The sequence below is a fragment of the Meleagris gallopavo genome, chromosome 12, assembly GCF_905368555.1.
Source record: "Meleagris gallopavo chromosome 12, MGAL_WU_HG_1.1, whole genome shotgun sequence".
NCBI lineage: Eukaryota > Metazoa > Chordata > Aves > Galliformes > Phasianidae > Meleagris > Meleagris gallopavo.
The window spans coordinates 4,111,758-4,137,988 of NC_139415.1; the positions used below are offsets into that span (position 1 = coordinate 4,111,758).

At 40.2% G+C, this 26,231-nt stretch overlaps 1 protein-coding gene and 1 long non-coding RNA gene across 4 annotated transcripts in view; one reads left to right on the forward strand and one right to left on the reverse strand.

Annotated features, from left to right (window-relative positions):
• RORA (RAR related orphan receptor A) overlaps window positions 1-26,231 on the forward strand; it is a 351,059-nt gene that overhangs the window by 63,157 nt on the left and 261,671 nt on the right. The gene's annotated exons all lie outside the window — the stretch shown is intronic.
• LOC146543534 (uncharacterized) lies at window positions 9,795-25,297 on the reverse strand. Its single transcript, XR_014885935.1, has 3 exons — window positions 25,033-25,297; window positions 21,469-21,560; window positions 9,795-11,258 (listed from the first exon to the last, which is right to left on the reverse strand). It is a non-coding gene; the product is annotated as an uncharacterized LOC146543534 (long non-coding RNA).

Genomic DNA, 26,231 nt, shown 5'->3' on the forward strand with positions numbered 1-26,231 from the left:
TTCCACCTTTCCAAAAGAAGAGCTTTCTCTTTGTGCAGTGTTAGTTTCAAAGCCTCCAGCTCCTGCAGAGCCTAATGGCAGGTATGTTTCCAGCTACTTCCTTTTTATGCTTGAAAATAGGAACATTCTTAGGTCTGTTCATTGTCATCTGGTAGCTCTTCCCTTTCACTAATTTCCCCAAATGAGTTGTGGCCCACTCTGAGGACTATGGGATTCATTAGAGTGAGGCTTTTTGAGAATGTCCTTGGTGTTCAAACAGGAAGGAAAAATCCCCAAGGCTGTCAGAGATAAAGATCACCCACTGAAAGGATAAAAATGAATAACGCTTCTCAAAGCGAACCTAAAAATACAGCGCTTGGTTCTCTCACACAGAGTTTAGTTAGTGAAATAACTTGATTGTACAGTGCCAGAATTATTTTTATCTGAAGGAACTATGAAGCCTTTCAAATGTAAACAAAATGTAATGTCAGGGAAAACACAGTTTCAAGTTAAACATTTCTTGGTGTTCTGGGATGGCAGGGGTTTATGTGTGTGGCAGTACGAAGAAAATGGGGGATCGCTTTTCACATCCTAATTTTTCTACCGATTTCCTGAATAACTTTGGTTTAGATGCTTTGTCTTTTTGTGTCTGTTTTCTATTGGCAGGTTTTTCAAAAGTGAAATGTAACAACCGTGCTTTTTGCACGTGGAAGTGGATTACAGATTAATTTGCTGTCTTATGTGTTCTGAGTCAGAGACATATGAAAACAAGTCAAGTACACTGCAGAGTCTGTGACAGTCTTCAAGCTGATACCTTTGCCTTTAAACTCATTATTTATGTGAGCTTATGCTTAAGTTCCTTGCTGAGTAGTAGCTCAATGTTAATAATTAAACTATTCTTTCTCTATTTTAACATGAATGTCTGCTTATATCTGCACACAAACATAGTAGTGATATTTATGAATTCTACATTCTGTAGTCCAGATTTTAAGACTCTGTTAAATAGCACAACTCTGATGTTAATGTGCATAAACACACCGTTTTCTGTTGTGGATGTTTCTGAGTCCTGCTTCAGATTGTAGAACTGGAGGAGAAAGAAGAAGAGAGGTATAGTCAGTGCAACTAATTATTCCTACTAGGTAAGGATATGTCCCTTCTACTCTCTCTGTGATGATGGCTTTTTGTTTTTAGCTACAAGCAAATCTAATTTGCAAATGAAAAATATCATTATAGCAGAAGTTGCCTGCAAGGGAATTAAAGCAGGCATATTCAAAAGAATTCAACAGAACACACAATTTCTTCTTAAAGAATGGATTTATGATCCCAGTTCACAATTAAAATAACAATTGCTTTTAAGTGGTACCTATTATTTTTAAAAGGTTAGATGTTCCAACAATAGAATTTTAAAGGCGTAAGTCAGCTTGTGAGCAAAACATGTGGTAGGTAATTGGCAAAGCTCACTTAATATTTTTTGTTTGCTATCCAAGAGCTATTCACGATGCCACTGTAACAGTATGTTGTTGGTACAACAGAGCTGACAGTTTTCTGAGATGAAAAGGAAGAGAATGGAATTAATCACACAAACTTCATCATCCAGTCTGGCATAACTGAAAGAGTGAAGTGAGTTCTGCTGTAGTTGAACTATTTTAAATAACTGCATGTTTTATTAATGCAGTTTTTTCTCTGTTAACCTCTTCTGTGCTTTCTGTCCAAAATCATTTTGTGACTTCCTGTCTTTTGAAGGGAAGCCCCAGAAATATAGGTAGCTGTAATACACAGCAAAGGGGAATCCTGCGACAGCCCCTGTTCCATTCTGTGTGTGTGTCAGGTAAACTCATTGTAAGCTTGAAGGCTCTGGCAGGTTACTAGTTCAGAAAGGATGGAATAATTTTCGGTATGTTTTTCTCCAAGCCTACTTAGCAGTCTTCTGCTTCCAGCTGCTGTGTTTGACATAATGCGGAAAGTGCCTGGCAGACCTCAAGGGAGTCCTGCCTCCTTTGGGGAGGGGAGGGTAGAATACTAGGTGTTGAACCTTTCCTGAAATCAAACTCTTTCTTTATGGTTTTGGGTACTATTTTTACCCCTTCCTATGTTTCCTGTCCCTGCTGGCATAATGTTTCTTCAGAGAAGGAAGGGTCTCTCTCCTCTCTCTTTTTTTTTTTTTTTTTTTTTTTAATTTTTCAATTCAGTGCAATACCACATGACCTGCAAGTTCCACACTTTGGAAATATTTTGATATGTTGGCCTTTTTCAGAGAGAAAGCAAAGAGGTCATGGCAAGATAGCATTGCTAGCTTCCAAGAAAACTGCCCTAGGTCTTAGCTTTTACATATTTAATGTCAAGCTGTGAATGTGTTTGTGCAGATGATGTAAAATATTGGTCTTGAATTAGCTATTAAATCACAGGATCGCTTTGATTCCTTTCACTCTTGTTCCATTGAAGTTGCAAATTACATCCACTGTGATATAACATTTGTTGGATGTTACGCTGGATATTTGGCCTGAATCTGTTATGAATGTATATGTCCTTCTGGAGACTTGCCATTTTAGACTCTGAAGACTCTATTCAGTCCTTCACTGAAGAGGAGTCCTACACCTACACAGTCAAAGAAGCCAATGCACCACGAAACCTACAGTCTTAGCTCATGGTGTTTGATGTTCCCCCCCTTGACACTCAGGAATCTTTCAGAGCTGCAAATTTCTGTTCTTTCAATTTTATATAATTTCTCTGTCTCAGGAATATAAATTGTATACTCAAAGAAGACAAAATGGAGATTTGAAATATTGTATCAAGACAAATGCATAAAACAGTCTGAAACCATTCAGCTGCCATATTTCTTTAAAACAAATTCTTTCATGTTCCTTGACATGTGGAAAGTAGTCTGTGAAGAATGGATGACTGTGACTACCATGTACATTCTCTTGTTCTTATGGATCTGTTAACTTTGTTTTTCTGGAGCCTCTCACACAAGGAACTACTGTGTGACTTTCTTCTGGCTTCGCACAGTCATAGACTCAAGCAGGGCCACCCACAGCACGGTGCCCAGGCCCATCTGCAAGTGGCTTTTTATCTCCAAGGAGAAGACCTCACAGCCTCTCTGGGCAATCTGTGCCCATGTTTCATCACACACACAGCTCAGAAGTGCTTCTGTGTGTTTGGATGTAACCTCCCATGTTCCTGTTTGTGCCCGTTACCTCTTGTCCCAGCACTGGACACCACTGCAAAGAGCCTGGCTCCCAGTATGTCCACAGACTTCTTGTACTGGAAGGGGCCTCTCAGCCCCAACCCTTCCATCTCTCAACAGAGGGAGAATCTGGTAGGAAGCCTAGTTCTAGCGTTGAAGCAATGGAAGCTTGAAGGTATTACGTGTGGCTTTGCAGAAGGGCATATGATGGCTGACAGCAGAAATTAAGGTTTCAAAAAAAAAAAAAAACGACTTGTAAGCTTTGGGACTGATGTTATAACTTAATGGATAAACAGTAGTTTAAAAATTGCAAAGTTTTAGTGTAAGCAGTGTGCCAGCGTGACTTAATCTACATTATTTGAACTCTTCCATTACAGAGTTGAAAATAGAGATGTATTGACCACTCTTGCAGTGTCTGCAGTTGCTTCTAAGAAGCAGAAACAATTCTGCAACATATTCCAAAAACTACACAGAAATACTGCTTATGTACAAAAACTTTTGTGGTAGCCATGGCAAATGTTGACCACCAGAGGATTGCAGAGATGACAATTCTCATGACTTGTCGTTGTCAAGTCTTGTCATTGTTCTTAGAAATTTGTAACTGAAGCTCACCTTTAGCTGGTTAGGAAAAGAGATCTCATTTTTTAGAAAGGATACAGCTTTACATTAAGCTCTAGTTTCCTTAATGATCTTGTCCTCTTTTTGAGACAGTGTGTTTCTTGGAAACTTTAAAGTGGTGACTACAGAGCTGTGATAAATTGCTCTAGGCCAGGAACTACATTTTAATACATATCACGTACGTGTAGCACGAAGAGCTCAACTACAAATACTCCTCAGTGATACTGTCCTAGAACGGTCCTTAAGAAGAGACTTGGTAGCACTTCTTTAAAAAGTAAAAAAAAATAAAAATCAAAGACTGTTTCAAATTAGTGTTATATCTTAGTTAATGTCAAATCACAATAAGGAGTGCTTGAGAGACTGCACCAAGGAGAGCTTGGTTGAATTGTATGCATTTATGATTAACATTCTGGCACTGCATTCTGAGACCTGTTTCAATTTTTAAAAAGTAAAAAAAGAAGAGTATTCTTTGTTCCCAGATTGTGTTTCATGGTCTGCTTGGTTATTTTTGCCAATGAAATTTCATGGTTTGCATGTAGTGTAAGGGATATTGCTTTCTAGAAATCAGGAAAGATATTTAACCTGACCTGAAATAAACTAATATCACATGCCATAGACACGGTTATGTTATGAGATGGTACAATGAGCATTTTAAAAGAATATTTGGAAAAACCTGACTGATTTTCAGGGCACTGAAACCTCTGTGCTCCTTTGCTGGAGAGCTGAATCTGACTCACTCTCTCCCCTTGCCTTTGAGCTGTGCTTCTCTAATAAGGAACTGCTCCTAGTGCTGCTGTCACTTTAGTTTATTTCTCGACTGTCTTTTTACTCATCTATCTTATTGTAGTGCTTTAAGTATGAGTAGACAATTTGCCTTCTTTATGCGATGTGGAAACGCTTTATTGTTGCTTTATAAACACTGACAGTGCTTTTTAGAACAAGGATTGCCAGCCAGTCTGTTTTGTTCAGACTCTCAGAGGCAGGGAAGTTTTGAAGTTTATTTTCTTTCATAGACTGAACTTTCAGATTAACAAATTGCTTTCTACATGCTAATCAGTTCAGATAAGCAGAATACATGTTAACACTGTTGTACAGATGGGGGAAACCAAGATACAGGAACGTTAGGAAACTTGCTTGAGGAAGTCTGTTGCAGCTGACCTTGTTCTGTAAGAGACCCACGCACCATCCTTTCTTGTCAGATTCTTTCTCTTTACTTAAACTCCTCCCTCTGAGAAGTCTCTGATACATAAAAAGATCTTTCAGATTGTTTCTATGTATCTATATTTACCTACAGCTAAAACAATTTATTCTTTTCCCATATGTGACTGAGATCCTCCTTCAATCGTGAAGCGTTTTCCAGCTTTATAAAGAAAACGTGGCTTTGCTGGTTATCTGGCAAACTGCTTTTCAGAGGCAACTGCACCAGGAAGTGAGTTCTGCAAAAAGTACAGCAGTGTGCAGCGTGGAGCTGACTTGCATAAAGAAAGTGTTCCTTCACCTCAAGTACCCCGCAGGTCGTGAGCCCGGCTGCACCGAGCTGCACACTCTGTCCTCATGCTTAAATAAGAATCTCGGTGGAGCTGGATACTGTGGAGATACGGTGTTTTTCCTCTCGGCAGGAATGGATGTATGGAGTTAAACAGTATAGGGAACTAGACATTTACTATTTCCATGGCAACTTCAGATGATGATTTATTAAGCTGCATTTTTTCCACCTTCGAGACTGTGCATTTTTGTTGGTCTGTGCTCTCCAGTGAATGTTTCTTTCCACTCCCTAGTGAGCCCTTTTCTCTCATCCAGTTCTTCCCTTCTGTTTTCTAAAATGACAGAGAAATGGAAATGTGTTTGTAGCAATCTTTGTCAGGCAAACGAGGCTAGATACAGTTGTTACTTTATTAATAAGTATACTAATTCTAGTTACCACTTAGAACTCTAATGTAATTCTGATGACTAGTGTAGCAGGAGCCGAAGCAGTAAAAGGGAGAGTGTCACGAGTGCTAACGGAGCACAGAATGCTTCTGGAAGAGAGGAGACCTTTTGGCCCCGCCGGGCTCTCTTTTCATTGATCTTAAACTCTCCCTCTTGCTTTTGCTCCCCTGGGACCATCTCTTGCTTCTCTCCACTCATAATGGTGGTTTCCAGCATCCCCCACTCTGCAGGGTCTGCTTAAGGAGCACAGTACTGCTGCAGTCACTCCTTTGAATCTCAGTACCCCTTTGGAGTCTGCAACCTGCTCTTACTGTAGCTCAGTGGAACTCAGCTCGACTGAAAATGCAACGGTCTGTGTTTGTGATGTATTTGTGAAGTTAGGGCCTCGGTGCCTTCTGTGGCCATAATGACGCCTTCCAGCTCGTTTGTTGCTGTTCTGGGCAGGCACGGTGATGGCCTCTGTTGGTGTGTGCTTCCTCACATATTGCAACCATTCTCTCAGCACTTTGCATCATAGGCAAGCCTGCTTTGTTCAGCATTTGGAATGCCAGCAAGATATAGCCCTAAGTAAATTCTCCAGATGCAAATACAGGAGACTTAATAAATTATTCATTTTTGAGCTGCATAGACACAGTTTGAAAATCTTGAGCATGATGGTAACCAGGCCCATGCAAACAAAATGAACGGAGCAGCTACTGAATATAGAATTGCAAAATGAATCTCAGAGCAGAAGACATCTTTTTCAAAAACCTGCCATCTTTCTTAACATACATTGATCTTTATGAGCATACAGCAATCTTTATGGCTCTCATTTACATAGAAATTAATGTTATTATAAAATTTTATCTCAAATATCAATTGCAGATGGTTTATTTTATATTTGTCTTTATTCTCTGAATTAGAAGTATGTCCTAGAATGCTAAAGTACCATAGTTCTTGATGTCCCTTACCAGTTTCTGTCAGCAACTTGCCTTCTTTTGATAAAATGCGATCTTGTACTGAGGTTCCAATATGATTTGGCCATATTTGATACTCTTTTTTTAACTCAATAGGTGATTGTGGACCCCCTAATATGACAAGAATGTATTTTTGGGTGTATTTGCTTCAGTATTGGTTAACTGAATTTTTAAGTAACTAATGTACAGCTTAGTTTCTTAGCTGAGCAACCTGAGTTTACTTCACCAGCAAATGAATACATCCATATCTCTGTGGTTACTTTCAGTAATGATTTTCAAGTGAATTCAAGTAATTATCTTGGCCTGGACACACAGCCCTTGTGCAAGAGAAGTTCGTACATTTTCCCTCTTAAATAAAATACTCTGCTCTGTTCTAAGGCAGGGATATTCTCCTGCCTTAGTTTCTAAGAACATTATAGAAGTACTTTAAAAAATTATAAAATTAGATGTAAATAATTCAATATACAACACTGGATTCGGTCTTAAGCCTTGCCAGTATAGAAGCTTTGCTGATATAATGTCTAATGACAAACAAATCTGCATTGAGGATTTTTCTTGAAGCGCCCTTGTGTCTTTGTCTTTACAGAGTGGCTTTAAGTACCGTGATAGTTCATTTTTGAAAGTATCACTTTCCACACTGTGAAAGCATTTTTAAATACTGGTGTGCAGGAGAAGAATACCGAGTTAAAAAAAATAAAATCTGTGTAGTTAAAAAGGTTGCTGAAGATCATACGTAATATATATTCATACCCTCTTTCTCTGTCCCCCAGTATCAGAATCATTATTCTGCCATGCTGGACCCAGATTATAGGAAGCATTTTTAGGTTCAGCTAAAAGTGGCTCCTTTGTGCTCGCAGCCCTCTGCCACCCAGTTCTATTGTTTGCTCCGTGCTGCTTTTCAAAACCTGGATAAAATAATTCATCTTTGAATGTTCATTGCCAAAAGACATTAATACATCTCCCAGCCAGTACTTATTAATATGCCTCTATCTTCTGGATTTTCGCGTACAATGCAAGTTTGAAAATGTCTTTGTTAGCTATTACTGGTGTCCCATAGAAATCAGGTGCAGTAGAAGAGCTGAAGCCTGATCATAGACTGAAATTGAAAATTCCTGTCGTCGTTAGAAAAGTCAGCACAGTATATTGTAGCTCTGATATGAAAAAGTACTTTGCCAACTCACCAACTGCTACAGGCACATTTTCTATAATCCAGTGCCTGTCAGGCACAGAAGAGATTTGGTTCTGGCACCTATTATACATCAGCATATATGTCTGATGAAAAATTTTGTACTAAAGGCATGTAGGAAGATGGAGAAGAATAAGAGAGGACTCTGCCTTTTAGAATCTCTCTGTTTGAAAATTTGAATGAAACCCCTGGGTAACATTGACTGTAATAATAATAATAGGACAAGATGAAGAATTAAAAGAAAAAAAAAAGCCCAAATACCCCAAACTGTACAGCAGCCCCAGAGAATCACTGGCTGGATATAGTAGCTGGGGAGCTGCAGTCCCACCATTATTATCGTGTCAGAGCAATCACTGGGAATTGCTGCTGCAATTTTATAGACACTTGGGGAGAATTCAGCCAGGCAGAAAGAAAAAAAAGCAACAATCCCATAAACAGATTGTTAAAACTATTGGTAAAAAAAAAAAAAAAAAAAAAAAAAAAAACAGTGAAAAAAAAAGAAAAAGAAAAAAAAAAAGGGTTGCATTTCTGGCTCTTGCATCTTGGTTAAATTGATGTTAAATTTTCACACTGGAAAGGTCTTCTGTAATTGTATAATCTGACTTCGATTTAACAGCAGCCACAAACTTTTGTGCTAATGTCATGCCCATGGATTTTTCTGTCCATTTTGAGGTTTTCTGTGACCTCAAGGACTTCAGGCCAGGCATAAACAGTCCCTCTGGCTTCCATACTTACTGAGCGCAAGTTTTAGAAAGACTGGTTGCTTTTACAATACTTCCTGAATCTAGAAAATGATTGAAGAGTAAGACTGCAAAACAAGGGAGCCTATATCTCCTACTGCAGAATTTGTGCCCTTCTGTTATAGGGATCTGCCTTCCGACTTTGGAAGGATCTTAGATAACCTGCCAGCAAATCTGTTCTTCATGTGGTGAACATAATGGTTGCAGGAGGTAATATATACAGTCTAACTCGTGCAATACCTTTACTGTTCCTTGAGTGGTGGCATAACAGCTTTGTGGCATAAAGGTGCTCATTTAAGTGAAATGAGTAGAAGAATTTAGAGGAAGAACAAATTTGCTTTGTCTTAGTGACATAATGTGGGATTAGAGAACAAATATTGGTGAATGTCTCGGTCCCTTTGGCCAGGAAGGCTCACGCAGTATGTTTGCATTTCTGTATCGTGACATTATGCCCAGGAGTGCTAGCCTTGGAGCTGCTTGTAATTATTATGACCTAGTGAGGAAGAGTCATATTCTGAAGCAATGCAAGTTCAGTGTGATGATGTTCTGTGCCAGTACTGCTTTCAGATGTAATGTACATGACTGAGTTGGGGCGTACCTGTTAGCAGTGGCTAGTACCTCCAGTGTCGTGTATGCAGCAGTATTACAGGGATGCTTTTAAATCATGCAGGTGAAGGGATGAAAGTCAGTAAAAGCTGTGACAGTGAGAGATTGCCAGTGATTGGAGGGGGACAAGGATGTTGTCCCAAACATCTGTATTTTTCCCTGATTAGTTCTTTTTTTCGAGAAGTGAGATCAAACTCGGTCGTGTTAGGATGAGAACAACTCATGCAAGATAGGAAAGAATGATTATAACAATAAAAGAGAATTATTAATAGGAGAATAATTTACATCAAGGAATAGTGGGAGTAAAGTGAATTTTGATGTTTTGAAGGTTGATTGGGTGGGTGGGCATGTTGACAATAACAAGACAATCATAGCTTCTTTAGCAACTTAGTAACAGGCTTCAAGGTTTTCAAATAAAATGTATGAATTCTGTGGAAAGTGTTGTTTTTTTTGACAGTATGAGAGTTGGTGTAATTTTGTCTGCAACGGACCTGAAAATAACTTCAGTTATATGCTGACCTTTTGGGTCACACTGCCACAAAGGGCTTTGTTTTCTGAAGTTTTCCTTTGAGCATTTCTAAGATTAAGTGCTGTAGTTCAGTTTTGCTCTATGTAACTTAGTAGCTTTTAGAAATCTTCAGAATATTATTCCTTCTTTCCAGGAAGCATTTCCCTCATGCAGAAGTTGACGTTATGGGACAAAATCTTCAGATGATGCATTTGAACAACAAATGTAGACAAACTCACACTGGCTTTTTTGTCTACATATATCTTAAAATGTACCTTTAGCCTTAAGAAATTTCAAGCGCTGACATGAAAGTGTTAATAAAACAATGGCAATCTGTAAAATGACATTTTAGAGGAAAAAGCAGATAAATCAGTGGCTGCTTTCATGTACTGTTATGATGTTAGCTGAGATGATTAGGTGTTTTCTAACCATCGTGTCATCTGAAGCAAGTCTTTGGGTGGATTCTGGCTGTTGTCATTTAATCAACATATTCACTGGAAAACCCATTTGTGTACCAAGGCTAGTTTGTACTGAAATGTGATTCATGAAACTAGCTTGGCTGAAAACTCAGCGAACAGATCATGTTCCACTCGAATACAAGGTGTGATGCTGAGCACTTTGGGGTTGGTCGACAGTCTATAAAATTAGCAGCTTGGTAAGGTGGAATTAAAATAGAAACAGATGCACCATCTACTGCAGAGAGTACGTTTCTGGAAACGAAAGTAGCAGTAGGTCATTTAAAGCTGAGCTAGCAGAGCCAGTGCTGGAAAACAGGCATGGGAAATAAGGATTCTTGGATCTGAGGGTCCTCCTCCAAAATTTCAGCGTCTTCCAAGGCCTTAGTCTGTGTGGCCAGGCTGCTCATTTTGTAGCTCGTTTTGGCCTGTCCTGTGACTGCACCAGGTTCAGATCAGTATATTTGTGAGTGCTTTTGGAGGCTGTGTGAGGTGCAGACAGGGCAGCTGTACCTTCTTGCAGAGGAAGGGAAAAGTTCTTGCAGCATTAAATCCAAGCTGATTCAAGTTAAACTTAGGTAGCTTCTGCATCTTGCCTGAAATTACTACGTATTTTTTCCTAGACATTCAAAGTAATAAAAAGGCAGTTAAAGGCACTAAAGACTTTTCGTGGTGGCATTTCTTTGTTTTCAAATTGCTAGTTCCCATGACCATTTTCCAGAATACATACTTGATATAATCTACACATTTTGAAAAACATGCATGTATTTCTGTGTGTGTGTGTATATATATATCACACTAAATACATATATATAAATTATTTGCACACAATTTTGGTTTCATAGTTGACTTCAATTCCAGTGGTAGCAGTGATTAAGCTTTAAATTTGGGTGAGGGGTGCTTTATTAACAGGTATTTCCTTCACTCTGATGCAGTCCACTGCATCCTGCTGCAGAGGCTGAGGAGACATAAAATCTAATCATTTTAACCACAGTGGGAGGTCAGATGTTGAAGGCTGTTCCTTTTCTGTCCCTTCTTCATAGGTCTCAGCAAGTCCAGGGGTCGATACATGGAAGAAGCAGCCAGAAACCCAGGGGCTGTTAAAAGATGTAGCATGTTACTTGGGTAGATTTCTTAGCGTAAGCCTTCCCAACAGTTATTATCTGTCTCTCCCTATTTTTGTTCTTAGGGGATGATTAAAAATAAAAAGCCCTAACATCTTATACAATATGCCTATGTCTGTGGTTTTTTTTTTCCCCTCAGCATGTAGTAAAAGGAAATATAAAAAGATCTTCTTGAATGAGAAAGGAAGGATCTTTAATCAGATGCACTTATTGCATCTCATACTTTCTCTGCATCAAACATGCTTTATGTCGTTTTAAATGTATCTAAGTATTACAACCTCTGCTGTATCTGTCCTTTGTTGATGTGCACTGTCATGTCATCCTCTAGTTTTGTTTCCAATATTATTATTATTTCTGTGTTATGTTGTTGTCATAGTTGTGGATCTTTCAGGATGCTTAAGCTGAAAGATACTGCAGATAGAGCCTACGGGCACATTTTTAAAGGTGTATATTGTGAATGTGCAGATTTTAAGCCACATGTATTTTTTGAAGGTGTTCAAGCACAGTGTATGTTGTGCCCAGGGAAATCTCACAGAATGTCTCAGCCACGGGAGTGGAAGTTCTCCAGTTCTGGGTGGTGACCTGCATAGGAAGCTCTTGTTGCAGCTCTAAGGAGCTACAGAGAGGTGATGTGAAAGTCATGCATTTTACTGGCCTGATTTCCTGCAGTCAGTAGGAAATTCTGCAAAATACACTTTGGCATAATGGTCAGTGCAAGGTTAAATAGAGCAATCATGCTTTCAAAAGCTCAAATAAATATCTACTGTCCCTCTTGGAACACCGAGTTTTCATTCGGGAAGTACCACTTGATGACAGAGTTGATGAAAGGTCCTCAGACATCAAACACTTATCAGCTATATATAAAAAAAGCAAGCTATATATGGTCATTACTTTCTTTGGGAAGACATTCCTTCTGTTGTTCTTCTTTGCTTATTTTAGTCATCTGTTTCATACCTCCTCTTCACCACTTGACCCTTCAAGATAACCAATCTGTGGCGCTGATCCATATTTTTTTCAGAAAACTTGGAATGAGAAAGGCTGATAGAAATGGTGCTAGGAATTCCTCATTGTCTTAATCACTGCTTAACATCAATGGATCTTCACCTTTATGTTGCAGATATGATGCAGTTCTGAGAACTTCCGAACTGTAAATTCACGTGCAGTTCCTATTTTTGAGAGATCTTCATACAGCCACAGAGTGGGGGATTGAATGCACTTTATTCACCAGAATGTAATGCAAAGTTCCCTCTTGCTTCTTCCTGTGAGTTCTGCTTTAGCTGCAGCAATCTGTGCACTAAATGTGGCTCTGGCTACCTGCCGTATCTCAGATGCATTCATGGAGAATCGGTGTAAGCTGGCACAGCAATTCCACAAGGATCAGGACTAGTTTCAACACTTCGGTATTTCCGTTAATTATTTGGAAGAATCTGTGTGAATCACTGATGCTTTATTTCCAAGTAGCACAAAGAGCAACAGAATATGAGATTAAAAAAGTACTTGTGACATTTTACAGAGTGAGCTCAGAATTGTTTTGCCTCTTTAAGCAGGAGGCTTATGTTTGTCAAGTCACCTGAGAAAAACAGCATGTTTGAGTGGGAGAAAACTGTGTCCATGAAGCAGAAATGCTCCTCTCAGATAACAGCTGACCGCAGGCTTCTAGCAGGGAAAGAAGTGACGTGATGCTTGGTTGTGTCAATGGGAATGAGACAGAAGAGATATGAGGCTTTGCCTTTCTATATGCCTCTGTGCTTTGGCAATACCATTACTGAAATAATTCTTTGTATTCCAGGATAGGCATGTTAGGAGAGACCTGGAAACATTGGTAAGGTTCAGAAAGTTACCACAAAGTGTTTGGATGGGATGGAAGGATCTTCATCCAGATGAAGCATTCTTTTTTGGGTTTATGAAGGAGAAAACTGGTAGTCTGTAGGATGATAGTGTTGAAGAATCTTCAGAAAGAGAAGACTGGACACTGAAAGAACTGTATTTAACCTGATGGTGAAGCGATATGGGAACCGGTGGCTAAATGCTGGAGCAGGTGAATTCAAACCAAAGAGTCAGCAAAAGTCTTCAACACTGACTCTGGGTAAACATTGGAACAAATAAATAGAAGGAACAGCTGATGCATCACAATTGAACTTGGATGCACTTCTGTAAAAAATGTTTTGATCAAACTATTTATGGGGCTTAGTGCAGGGTTTAACAATGTGAAATGCACCAACCCATGTTAAGCAAGTTTTACAATATGAAAGAATAGATCATCCCACTGGTCTTTTTTTTTTACTTCAAAGTCTGTAAATTTATGAGTGCATGATAGTGACACATCTTGAATACCTCTGTAGTGTGCCCTAATTCTACAAGTACTTTGCACAATTTTTTGACATTATGATCTTAAGAATACCTTACGTATTATTCTCTGGGTTTGTTAGCTACTACTGGCCACTCATAACTTCTGCTGTCAGTGTTATTTGGGAAATAATTTCACTTTCTCACACTGGGTTTTAATAAGGCAAAAGTGAATTCAACTTTTAACTGAACATTTTGAAGACAAATGTTTTGAATTGTTTAACTTAATTCATGAGAAAATTATAAATTTTGGGGGTTGAAAAGTGTAATTAGTGCTTACGTATTCAGCAGTACACGTTAGCTGTTGAATTCCTCTGTTGTTTAAAGATTGAAGCTTTTGCTACATGCTTGGGTAGGTTGGAGGTCTGTGCTGGTGTGGCAGTGGCTTGCTCTGGAAAGCTCGTTATTGTTCGTGTGCTCTTTGCTTCCTTGTGGCAGGCATTTGGTGCGTGTTGGAGCTGAGTCAGAGCTGCTGAAGGAGGAGAGCTGCGTGCAGAGGGTGGCAGAGCTGCCCTGGCCTCACATGGGCACACTGCAGGTAGTGCAGCGAGGGCTGCCAGCAGTGCGGAAGTGTGGCTCGTTTCTGATTTTTTTCTATCTTTAAGAGTTTTAGTTGGTTAGTTCTCAGGCAGGTACTCTGTTCACCAGGGTTAGCGCTGACCTCCCTGTGATGTTGACAACCTGTTCTAGCATCCACCCTGGCAAAAAGGGAAAATCAACATGAGTATAAGGAAGTGGAGATCTTTTTCTGTTCTTAATCACTAGAAACAGATATATAATCTTCTACAGTTTATAGAGATGGTATTGAAGAGTTTGCATAGTTGTTGGGTTGGGTTGTTTTTTTTTTTTGTTTTGTTTGTAAAATCAACTGCTATTTCTGAGCACCAAGGGCTGACAGCTGTTCTAGTTTTGCTTGGGGACGTTTTCACAACGTGGATTAATCAATGTTATGAACTGGGTCCATGGGGTTTTGGGAATGTAATTGGTTTCAGATGACACTTTGCTAGTCAATCTGTGAAACAGCCTAATGTTGACACAGCTGAACAATTCCAGCTGTTTCCACTCACCCCTTCTTCCCTCTCTGGATGCACCAGCCCTTTCCCTCTATCTTGTCTCCCTTTCTTATTTTGACTTCATGAAAGAAATCTGTGATCAGTGTTTCTGTCATTTATCTCTGTTTTGGTTTTGCTTCTCTTCCTGCTATACTTTCAAAATAGATTATTGTAGGAATTTTTTGATACTTTTTTTTTTTTTTTTTAAATCAGTTTGGGCCTAGTTTGGTTTAAAGGAATTAACTCTTTCAAAGCATGTTTAGATGTTGCTTGAGGGGGCAGATTTCAGGTATTTTGGAAAGCTTGAAAATACTTTTGTTTCTGTTGTGGCTAGCCTATCTTTTCCTTCCTAAAAGCTAACGTAGAAATAATGATAATAGAAGAGGGGCTAACTGTGAGGTCTGTGCACAGAAGCATGCTGCAGAACAGCTTCCCCTGCTTTGTCTGAGGCAGGTTTGCTGTTTTGTTGTCCTACGTGGTATCCTGGCTTTGATAAGGTTGATTGTATTTCCACACTGCTGTTTGAGAGCTTATTGGCTGGTACTAGTAACTCCTAAGGAGGAAGTGGCTCCTAGGTACTCTATGTCATCTATATACTCCTAGAATTAATTTTTGAACATTTTTTAAATGTTCTCTTTTTTTGTCCCATGATACGATCAGCACAGAAAAAAGTCACGCAGCCTGCATCTGGAGCTTTTGGTTGCTGTATCTGTGCTGTACCTGACTTGTAGCAATAAAGAAGAAAGCAGATGCACAACACTGCAATGCACGTCTCTTTTCCATGGCATTTTTCATGCTACTTGGGCTTCAGGAAGCTTTACAGCAAGGACCAAAGCAGGGGCCGTTAAAAAATCTGTTTACACACACATCCAGTATTTTATCAAGTAAGCTAAAAGCACTGAAGAGATTGTCTGGCTATGTTAGCAGAGCCTTTGTGTCCCTGTACCTCTTGTAAGATGCTCTTGGCCAGTTTGTGCTGCTTATTACTAACTACAGTGGTAGTGATTTTCTATTTTTAGCATTTTCCCATTACAAAGTCAGAAGGATCTTGAAGGATGTATGCTCACTTTTTTATTTGCATGGCTCTTCCAATGGCAGACTGTTCTAATTTAGAACTGACATTTAAATGCAAAAATCTGCTGTCTTTGGGCACCAGTTAGCTTTACTAAATTTTAGGAAGTGCAGAAAGCACCGACGTATCTTGAATCACTCGAAGTCATGCCTATTATAATGTAATATATTAGAGTAGCATGGAATGGAATGGCCAATTAAGTAGTTTCTACATATAGTTGTTAATGCTTCGCCTGTGAATTTGTTCAACTATTACATACGGCCTATTTAGAAAATTATGTATATATAACAAAATGGAAAAATGGTGTCTCTGTGAGCATCTTAGTAAAGTGTTGCTGACAGAGAAATCTGCAGCATTGTGTACAGTGGTTTTCAGAAAGTCTCTGTTAATTCCAGGGATTTCTTTGTGGGTTTTTTTGTTTGTTTGTTTTGTTTTGTTTATTGATTTTTATGTTTTTAAATAACAGAGTTATTCCATCACCCTACAAACTTTGTGCTGGCAGTGAGAACTTGAGTTTTTGTGGATTATGGGATGGGAGAGACTGGGGACGCATCCTCAGCACCCAGATCCATGCAGTTCTCCTATTTTGCTATAAACCAGCCACTTCAATTGCCTCAGAAGCCTCATTTGTTGTACCCTAGGATAAAAGTTTCTACATTTTCTGAGCTTTTTCCATGTTCTCTTTGTGCCCTGGAGATTTTGGATTCTTACCAGCAGTTTTAATGAGTATTGAAGTCCTCACTGGGTGTGAAATGTTGGGTTCCTTATTAGACAAGAAGATTTTTCCCAGTACGTCTCTTAGCTTCTGCTGGAATTTTTCATATGAGTAGGGAGGAAGGAATCTGTCTGTGGCCTGGGATTACTAGACCTATGTATGCTGGATCTGAGTAATTGCTCATGGTCTACCTGCAGATTGATGCCTCTGCTCAAGTGTGCTGTTCTGCAGGTGGATCTGCTGTAGAAGTGCAGTGCATTCAGTCCTGTGCATGAACAAGAAAGAGCAGGGCATGGGATGTCCTAAACAGAAATAGCTACAGCTTCCTCTTTGTCTAAACAGATTTTGTTGTCATAATGGAATTGAAACAATTCACTGCTTTTTTTTTTTTAAAAAAAACTTATTAAATGCTGTTAGTGACCTTGACATCCTTTGCCACATTTGCAAAAGGGAAAATATTGTAGGCTACAGTATGTTTCTAAGTGTTGTGATTTGTCAGATCAGAACCATTGCCTTTTGAGCTAACAACTGATCTGATGAAGGAAGCTGGGTTGAGCGCAGCATACCAAATTCCTCTTTTAATTTGAAGTACTTGTTTGTATCTCTTGTAACTCTGTCCTGGTGTGGTCCCACAGTACCTAAATGCTGAGGCAAAGAGGTGGAAGGCTGCCAGCTGATGGGTTTCCTCACCAGCCCAGCTGGCTTTGCCTGAGATCTGCTGATTGCTGCAAGGACTACTGGGTGCAGGTGCACAGCATCTGGCCAACCAGGCTGCTATCTCAAAAGCAGAGGAGGCTTGGGATAGTATGTGGTGACAAAACCTCACACCCTAAGTTACTGTGCTCTTACCCAGAGTAAATGCCTTTACTTTGGAACAATTCACTTTCATTACCTGTTCTCCTCTCATACCTTTTCTGGGCATCAAAGCCCAGGTTACCTCAGAAAACTCCTTTGCTAATGTCACTTCTAGGAACAGGAAGGATTTCTGAAAAAGTTTCTAATAATCAATCCACTTGTAGCCTTTAGTAATTCCAAATCACCAGTCACTTCAGAAATGTAAGAGGCCTTATGTCCCAAAGCACAAGAGAGGCTTGTACTCCATAGGTGGGGATATGCATTTCCCTTGCTGCTTGTCTTATCTGGTGACTTGCTGGTAAAGGTTCTGAGGAAGAGAGCAGCACCTGTAATTTGCATATATCCAGTGTCATGTTGCAGAATTTTCTATTTCAGCATTACTGTTTCAGAGAAAGCTTTAGTGTTTTTCTCCTCCAGCTCTTTTGATGTCAATCAGTTCTTAGTAAGTCAGGGTGCTGCATCCACTAACAGCTTATAATTGCCCTGACTATCCTCACCTGTGGCCTCTGCCCTGGGGCTCCATTTAAGCTCAAGCCCGGGCTATGTCAACAGGTTTATACATTTTTCTTTCTCTTACAATTTAATAACACAGTTATATATAGCTTAACAACTCTCCCGCAAAGAGTGATAAGAAGAGATAACAAAGCATTCAGAAAATTTCCATGCTTGATTGTATCGTCCTATACTGGTAAGTGGTTGGCATTGTGATGTGCTATGCTGCTTAGTTTTTGAGTCATTGGAAATAAAACTTGAGTCATAAGCTCATATATTCTCTTGATTGATATATTTTGAGTGGTTTTTGTTTGTTTGTTTTCTTTGCTGATAGTAGTAATTCTTCTAAAGAGGAAAGGTGGTAAAGTAGTTCTGAGAAGCAGATAGAGTAAGTTACAGTAAGAGTTGTGTGATAAAAAGAGGAAGAATTGGAGTAGAATGTAAGAACCCTGGCTGGTATTTCAGTGTATAATTTGGTAGGTATGGTGAAGGCAGAAGTCTGCTGGGAGTTTGTTGATTTTGCTTCTGCCCACTTAGTCAATAGCTGATGCTATTGAGAAAGATGATTTTGAGAGTGTGACAGATGCATTGATGAAAATTTTAAATTCAAAGTTCTTCAGAAATATCAGAGTTCACTGTTAAAGTAGAATCAAAGCAGTTTCGGTCTTGAACTACAGTTGAGTTTTGTAATGCATAAAACCACACCTCGCATCAACTATGACACCGCAGATTCTGACAAGAACATTAATCAGAAAGATCTTTGCTGTACTTTAGTTATCGTTGATTGAGATTAAAAATAAGGTTAAGATATCGCTAGATGTGGGAGGAAGCTGCATGAGAATCAGCAGCTTTGTCTAAGGCTTCATATGTTCAGCTTGCTTCCCAGTTGTCTGTCATCTTCTGTCTGCCTTGGTGACTGAAAGCACCACGAGAAACTGTGCAATACCTATCATTTCCCCCATTATGTAAGATCTCAGGATCTGCTTGAAGGTAAGTTCAAGTAGATATAAGTTGATTCAGGAGAAGGTGTCACGGAGGAATTCTTGCCTTTTTCATGTGGTGCACTTAATTTCATGCGCTCGGGAAGCAGGTGAGAAGTGGCTGCTGGTGGAGGCTGCTGGCAGACCTCATTTCATTAAGGATGCTCAGAGATGGCTGGGCCTGAGCCTTCCTGAGTGAAAGAAGCTAGTCATGACTTGAAGGCAGCAACAGCAAGTTCTTTCTTCAGCTCCTTTCTGTCCCTTCCCACATCCACTTTCTGGCCTGTTCTTTCACGTCCTTAGAAAACCGTAAGAATGTCATTGGTGTTCATAAGGTGCAAATCCTGCTATCTCTAGAAGGCTGGCTTTGTTGTTGCCACATGCGTCCTATCTCTTACGTCATGATCTCGTTCCTCTCTGGCATAAGCCATCTCTGTTGGTGGACCTGCTTTCTGGGTCCCATATGTTCCTAACTCAGGTGTGATGAGTGTGGGTGGTAATTTCCTCAGTGCCCATGTGCAGACCTCTGTACTGGGGAACGTCAATCTGTGACCTAATCCCCAGAAAAAAATGTGGGGCTGCTCCCTGTTTTTTTGTTGTTGTTGTTTTTCTTTTCTTGAAGACCACAAAATGAAGGCATTTCTTAGGGAACACACAGCTTGTTAGAGGGTTTTATAAGCTTGCTGTGATGTTCTAAACCTTAGAACTGCATTTCCTATTCTCTCACTTGCTTATACAGTCTGTTGTGGATACTCTGAGACTTGTAGATGATCACATCGTTAATCTGTTCTGCTTTTGTTTCTTTCCTTGGCTTTTCTCTCCTGTTACTTCCTGTTTCCTTAAATAAAGCACTCAGGTGAGTTGAGCAGAAGGAGGTGCTGACTCCCAGGCGGGTGCCGTAGCTGGCAAATTCAACCTCTTTGTCTTGAATTATAGCTCTCTTTGCTCCTTGCTGAAAAACAATGTGGAGGAGCCCAGATTTCACTTTTATAGACCTCGAGCAGAGGCAGGGGTACCAGCTCTGTCTCTCTCAGCTGCCTGCCCTGGTCTGTGATGCAGCTGCAGTATAAAAGCCTTGCTGAGAGGAAGGAGCCAAGCCCCAGCTCCAGCAGCTGAAGCAGAGCAGCAGACAGTTGCATGGCTGGATTCAAAAATGTTTTGCTCTCATGGAGCATTTGTATCTTGACTCCACTACTGCTGGTACTCTTTGAAAACGATTCTGAGAGCACTTGAAGGCCGAAAAATCAAAACCAGCATTATTCCAGGGAAGAGGGAGCTGAAGTAGATCTGACAGGCAACTTCCAATATCTGTGAGGAGGTTATCAAAATGATTGAGCTTTGCTCTTTACAGTAATGTATGGCAGGAGAGGGTGGGGATTATGGGCTGAAGTTGAAACAATAGAGATTCCAGTTGGTATAGGGAAAAATGATCTCATGAGAATAATCAGGCAGGTTTGACTGTTGGCTGAAGGACTGAATAAAAACCCCAATTACCTGATCTTATCCTATAGCTGACCCAGCTTTGAGCAGGAGGTTGGAAGAAAAGCCTCCCAGGCACCCTTCCAGCTTACAGTGTGGTACTGTGAACAATAGTTTTATGGAAGTCCATGTGGTTGGTCTGTGTGTGTAGCACTGTATTTGAGTTGTTGCATATTATGCAACAAAATTTTGTCACAGTGTTGCCTGTTCAGAACAGAGCCTTCTGTTTGACTGCTAGCTCTTCTTTAAATATGTCATTCTTTTAAAAAATAAATTACTTGCCATGGGGTTTAGTGGAATTAAGGCAGACAGCCTATAAAATGCTTGGGGGAGGAGGTAGGATTGGCAAAAAGCTGCCTGTCTGAAAATGTCCTCTTCATCTTTCCTGTTTTTGTATAGAAGGAACAAAAAAAAGATAGCACTAGACTGCCAACTGAAGTTAGATAGAAGGGACGAAAAGGACCACCTATTGAAAAGTAAATGAAATACGTGAGCATTTCAGAATTTAGGGAAAACATGGTATGGCTAAGTTCACTCTGTAACGAAAGGGGGAGAGCACAGATTCCGAAGTATACAAGAAGGCTTCCCAATCCTCCATTTATTCATCTTTACTGTAGTTTAAACCATAATATCTGACTGCTGTGGTGAAAGTATCAAGTCCAAGCCGAGCTGGCAACATGAGGAGTAACCATTCCATTTCTGGTGCATGTGATTCATGTGCTTTTGCTTCGTTTCTTATGTTTAATGGAGACCTTTCTAAAAATGCAAGACAAAGGACTTATTAAAGGAACTCAGCAGGGAGGAGAAATCTCGTAAGTAAACAGTGCTTATTTTCCCTTTGATCCTGGTGCTTTTTAACTTCTTAGGATCCACTGCTGCAACAGTGCTTAAGTTTTAATGAGTTCACTGGCCACAGCTCCATGGAATCAGGGCCTTGGCATGGCCACATGCACCAGAAGGTCTCCTCTTAGTGTCGCTGGAGCTGCAGGCCAGAAGTCAGGCTGGCATTTCTCCTTATGCCTCAACTGAGCAGCAGCAGTGCATCTCATTAGGTGTGCTCTCTAGAGAGGCTAAATAATGCGTGTGAGACCCAAACCACACCACAGGGCCACTGAATGTGTCTGGGGAGAAGAGCAGGAGCAGTTAGTGTCCATCAGTGCGGGCGATTCTGAGCTGTTAGACAGGCACTTACCTTTCTGTGCAGCATTTTCAATGGCTGATACTGCTTTTTTTGGTTTGTTTATTGCATAACTCCAATATAAAGGAATTCCTGAGGCATGAATGCTAAGGAGGAAGGAAAGAATAAGTGGTGCCAGTTAAATTTTCATGTATTTATGCCTTATTATGGCCTGACAGTCAGAAATAATATTCTTTTCCTTTTATCCTGATTTTCTCTTTTGACTGTGTATTAAAAAACCACCAGCAGTAACAAAGTGTAAAAGATTGAATTAAATCCTAGTTAGAATGACTTCACCTTAAATACTGGAATATCTTAGATCTCTTTCTCTTCCTTTTTTCTTTCTCTCTGTCTAGTCTTCAGAGACTTGGCAGTCTCGGATACCCTTGGGTGTTCAAAGGTAGATCAGTCTGCGGCAGGGCTGCCTTTGATGTTTTCACCTACAAAAATGTCACATCACAACCTGCTCTGTTATTTCACATTGAATGTGAAAGATTCACTAAAAGGTTAATTTCAAGTCTTGTTGAATTTTACACTATTAAAGTCAATGCCTTTTCAAGGATGCACCTAGAATGTTTTCAGGAGGGTGAGAGAAGGGGCTGCTTATAAGCTCCCGCTGCGGCTGCGCTGGCACCTCGCAGCCATATGCATACAGTGCTTGTGGCTGCACTGCCCCTCTGTGAGGCAGTGTTCCACCCTGCTTTCCAAATGGAGGAGGTGGTGAATCACCAGACGTACCCTGAATTCCACCACATCTGTCTGTGCTGCCTTTACCCACTGAGGCAATGTTCTGTCCCATAAAAGAGAAATCTAAAGGGGGATTAATACTTCTAAACTGATCTTGTGTGGGGTATTTTGTAATTCCAAATTTCTGTTCTGATTTGTGGGTTTTAGGAGTGATTTCTGGAATGACTGGTAATTACAAAAGCATGAGTAAAATATTTCAAGACGTTGTTCCTCTTGTTTCTGATCCCCTGCCTCCTCCCCGCCCTTTCAAAACTGATGGAAATGCTCCATGTTTGCATTATAGAAATGGGTGATGTCTTTGTGGATGCCATAGATGTGGCTGGAAAACATTGTTTTTGAAGGATAAATGGTACTGCATTTTAAATGTTATTTTGAAAAGAATAAGCTTTTCTAAAAGACTGTTTGGATTTAAAAAGAATGCTTATTTGTTGTGTCTGCCACACAGTGCATTTGCAAGATTTCAGAATGGGCAAATGCTGAAAGAATGGGAGAGGTAGGCTGTGTGTTCATTTCTTTAATAATTGCCCCACAACTGTATTTTGTTCTCTCATTTTATAGTGAATCTTCAAACTTAGTGAGGGCACTTAAGAAATAATGTGACCTTTCCTTCCAGCTTCCCTTAGCTCAGATGTGTCCTTTAGTTGCTGAGCTCAGCATCCTCCTTTTTGTCCCTTCACAAAATCCCTTTTCCTATTGAGCAGTGAGAAGTCAGGCAGCTCGCTTTGGTGTCTTCATGTTTGTAGCATAGCAGAGGCCGGGATTACATGCTCCATCATGCTGTGTTCTTAAGGATGTGCCACATTCTCCTACTGTTTTAACACAGGAACTGGCTCTGTCGCTGCTTTTCCCTGCGTTCCTTAATTGTGTGAGAACTGAGGGTGCAGCTGGCGAGTGCTTCCACTCTAATTGGTGTTTGAATGCTGAGGACAGGAAAAACGATTAGAAAGTTGTGGTCAACTTCGAGAAGGGCTGTAATTGAGGCAGAATTTAAATGGAATGAAATTAAAAACTGAATTTCTACTGATCTGAAGTGGAAAGGATGTATGGAAGTCAGTTCTAAACAGCAGAGCTGTTTAGGGGGCTCTGAAGTTTGGCTTTCTGCAGTGAATTAGGAGAGACTGAGTGTCCCTGGGAGAAGCAGTGCTGTAGGGACCTGAGCGCCTCGAGCATACCTGGCATGGCATTTAGCTTCTCAAGCTGCTTCACATTTTTTTAAAGATATTTGAGGATTACCATAGCTGAACTCAGGATGTTACAGAATGTCTCTGATGTTGTTCATCCCCTTTTCAGTCAATTATATTCTAATGATAGTACTGCAACATGGCCTAGCTGGTCCGTTCCAACCCTCTGGCTTTCTCTTTGTGTAAGGTCAAATAAAGAAGTAGAGGTACTAGAGTCAGTCTCGAGTGCTATTTCAGATCAGCCTGATAAAACTGAGGTAACAAAGGGGATAATTTTACTGTTCAAGCTGTAACAGTTGCTGCATAAACTGAGTGATGAATCAATATAAAAATCTTTCTCTTGCCATTTCTAGTAATTGGATGTGGGGTTTGTGAGAGTGTATTAAAATATGTAACTCAGCAGCTCATTGCTGTTTTATCATTTGACTGAAGGCTGATAAACACTGGCAAGTTCTAATTCTTAGAAGTAGCAGTCCAACCTGTCACATTTACTATGGCGTCTGTGGTCATGGTTGATTTTTTTAAATCAATCTTAACACTAATTGTAGCTGTATAACTAGCCGGTTGTTGTGCAGGCAGGAACATAGTGTGCATATTAAGCCTCGGTGCTGGAAGAACTGACACACCTTCCCTGGTCATCGTGCTGCAGTGCTGCTGGCAAAGGTTCAGTCCAGCCCTTAGCTGAGATGCAGTGACCCTGGGGAGCAGACGGGGGCCCAACAGCCCTCTGCTGCCAGCAGCCTTCTAGAACATACTGGGAGCAACTCTGAGCAGCCAGAAAGCAAGAAGTGCCTGATGTTTATTAGCCAACCAGTTTGTTTTTCTTTCTACGTTACCTTGATGTTAGAGATCGCGCACACTGTTGTTCTGCCTGATATTTGCTTGTTAAGATGATATAGCAGTGTTTGCGTAGGGGAGCTCTGAAGCTGCTTGGGAGAAACGGAGAAGCTGTAAACTAAAGAACTGCACTTCTTACTTGGGAAACAAGATGGGCAGCCTGCTCGCAGAGCAGCCTGGCTGCAAGGTGTGATTGCACTGGAGTGTTTATCTTTCAATCATTTTAAGTGATGGCTGTAGTGCTGTCTTTCATTTCTACAGACTCCTGTTCCCATAGTCCCTCCCTCCCTCTGACTCCAAGTATGAAAAATTCATTTGGGCACTGCTCTGAGTTCTCTTTCGTGGTGTGGTGTGCTCTGCTGAGGATCTGTGGTGTTCCTGCTGCAGCTGGAGCAATTCCTGAGCAAGACATGTAGCTGTAATTTGTCAGATTTTGTAAAACATGATGCTGTTTAGAGAGGTGGGGTTGCAGCTGTAAACTTCTTGGAAGAGTATGATCAAAATCTGAAGGCTAATGTATTTTAAAAGGTTTTTATATTTTGTAAATATATTTCATGTATATGTTCCTTCTAGGGCTATTGCTCTACTTATTATCTAGCTAACTAGGACCTTCTGGTTAAAGGGAACTTCTGGCCATGCTGTTTTCTTAACAAGGACAGTACTTTTTAAAGGACACTATCAAATCCTGCTACTTGCAGGATTATTATTTTTTTGTTCACATGGGAGTAGTAGATGCTGCTTGTTGTGCAAAAGACAAACTCTACAGGCTGTAAGGAGAATTAACCAGAGTGATTTATGTCATGACGATACCCACCTTCTGAAACAGTGATGCTGCCATAACAGTGTCAGCTTGATCCTGCCTCATTCCTCTTTGTCTGGCTGCAGTTTGCACTCTGTGTCTGCCTTGACAACTCCTCCTTGTTCCCTCCGGTTTCTGTAAATCTCCAAGGCTGCTGCTGGCACTGCAGAGGCGATGGACCGGAGCTGCTGTGTGCTCTTTGTGCCTTGCTGCTGCTCTTGGCCTGGCAAACTGTATGGGTGGCTGTGCAGGAAGTGAAGGAGTGCTTTGACGCGTGGACTTGTGCTGAGGCTGGTCTGTTCTGTCTGTGATCTCTTTCTTCCTCTTACTCTGGACTGAGAACAGTACATGACAAATATCACTAGGTGGCATAGCCACCCTGGTGTACTATGAGGTAAAATTGCATTTGTAGCAGTTTGGTTGGTGATTAGAGTTAGAAATAATTCCTGTCTAAAAGACGCTATGTCCTGGTCTTTTATAGCACTCTTTTAACACTTCATCATTGAACTCGATCACAAGACAGAAGGTAGATAGGCATGTGCACTCAGCCTTATGTAAGTCAGAGCTGTCTTGAGAAACCTGAGCTGTTTCTGCCAGTATGCTACAAAGAAATGCAGGCAAAAAGCTGAAGATTTTGCTTACTTGGAAAAAATGAAATTAAATTAGTGTTTCCAGAGCTTTTTAAAAAGTTGTTTCACCAGAAGCATAGTTTAATCTCCCTGTTGAGTTACTGAGCTCCTGTGATGTTCTGTTTCAGCCTTTTTGGAATTTATTACAGGAAATCCAGCGTATAATCCAAATTTAAATAAAGCACTTTAAAGTAGGTGCCTACATTTTAAACATATGCTTAAGTGTTTTCACCAGGGAAAGGAAGAATAGAGAGAAAGCTTTTGCTTGAAGTTGGGCTGGGACTAGTGCTCAACAATACTCTTAACTAGTCTGAGTATGTATTTATGAAACTGGCTGGGGGAACTCCATTTAAAATTATATGACAGTTCCTGTATGCATTTCTCGTAAGGTAGAAATCAAAGTATAGAATGGACTATATCAGAGAGGTGATTTAAGTCACTTTTACTTTGAGTTTTTGTAAATTGGTATGTCTTTAATCTTGGACTGAGAAGATTCTCAGAAATTGATGAGGAATGTCCTTTTGTTTTGAAGTAAACTCATTGAACTGTAACGTGTCAATTCAGTTCTCTGAACTCTGACAAGTC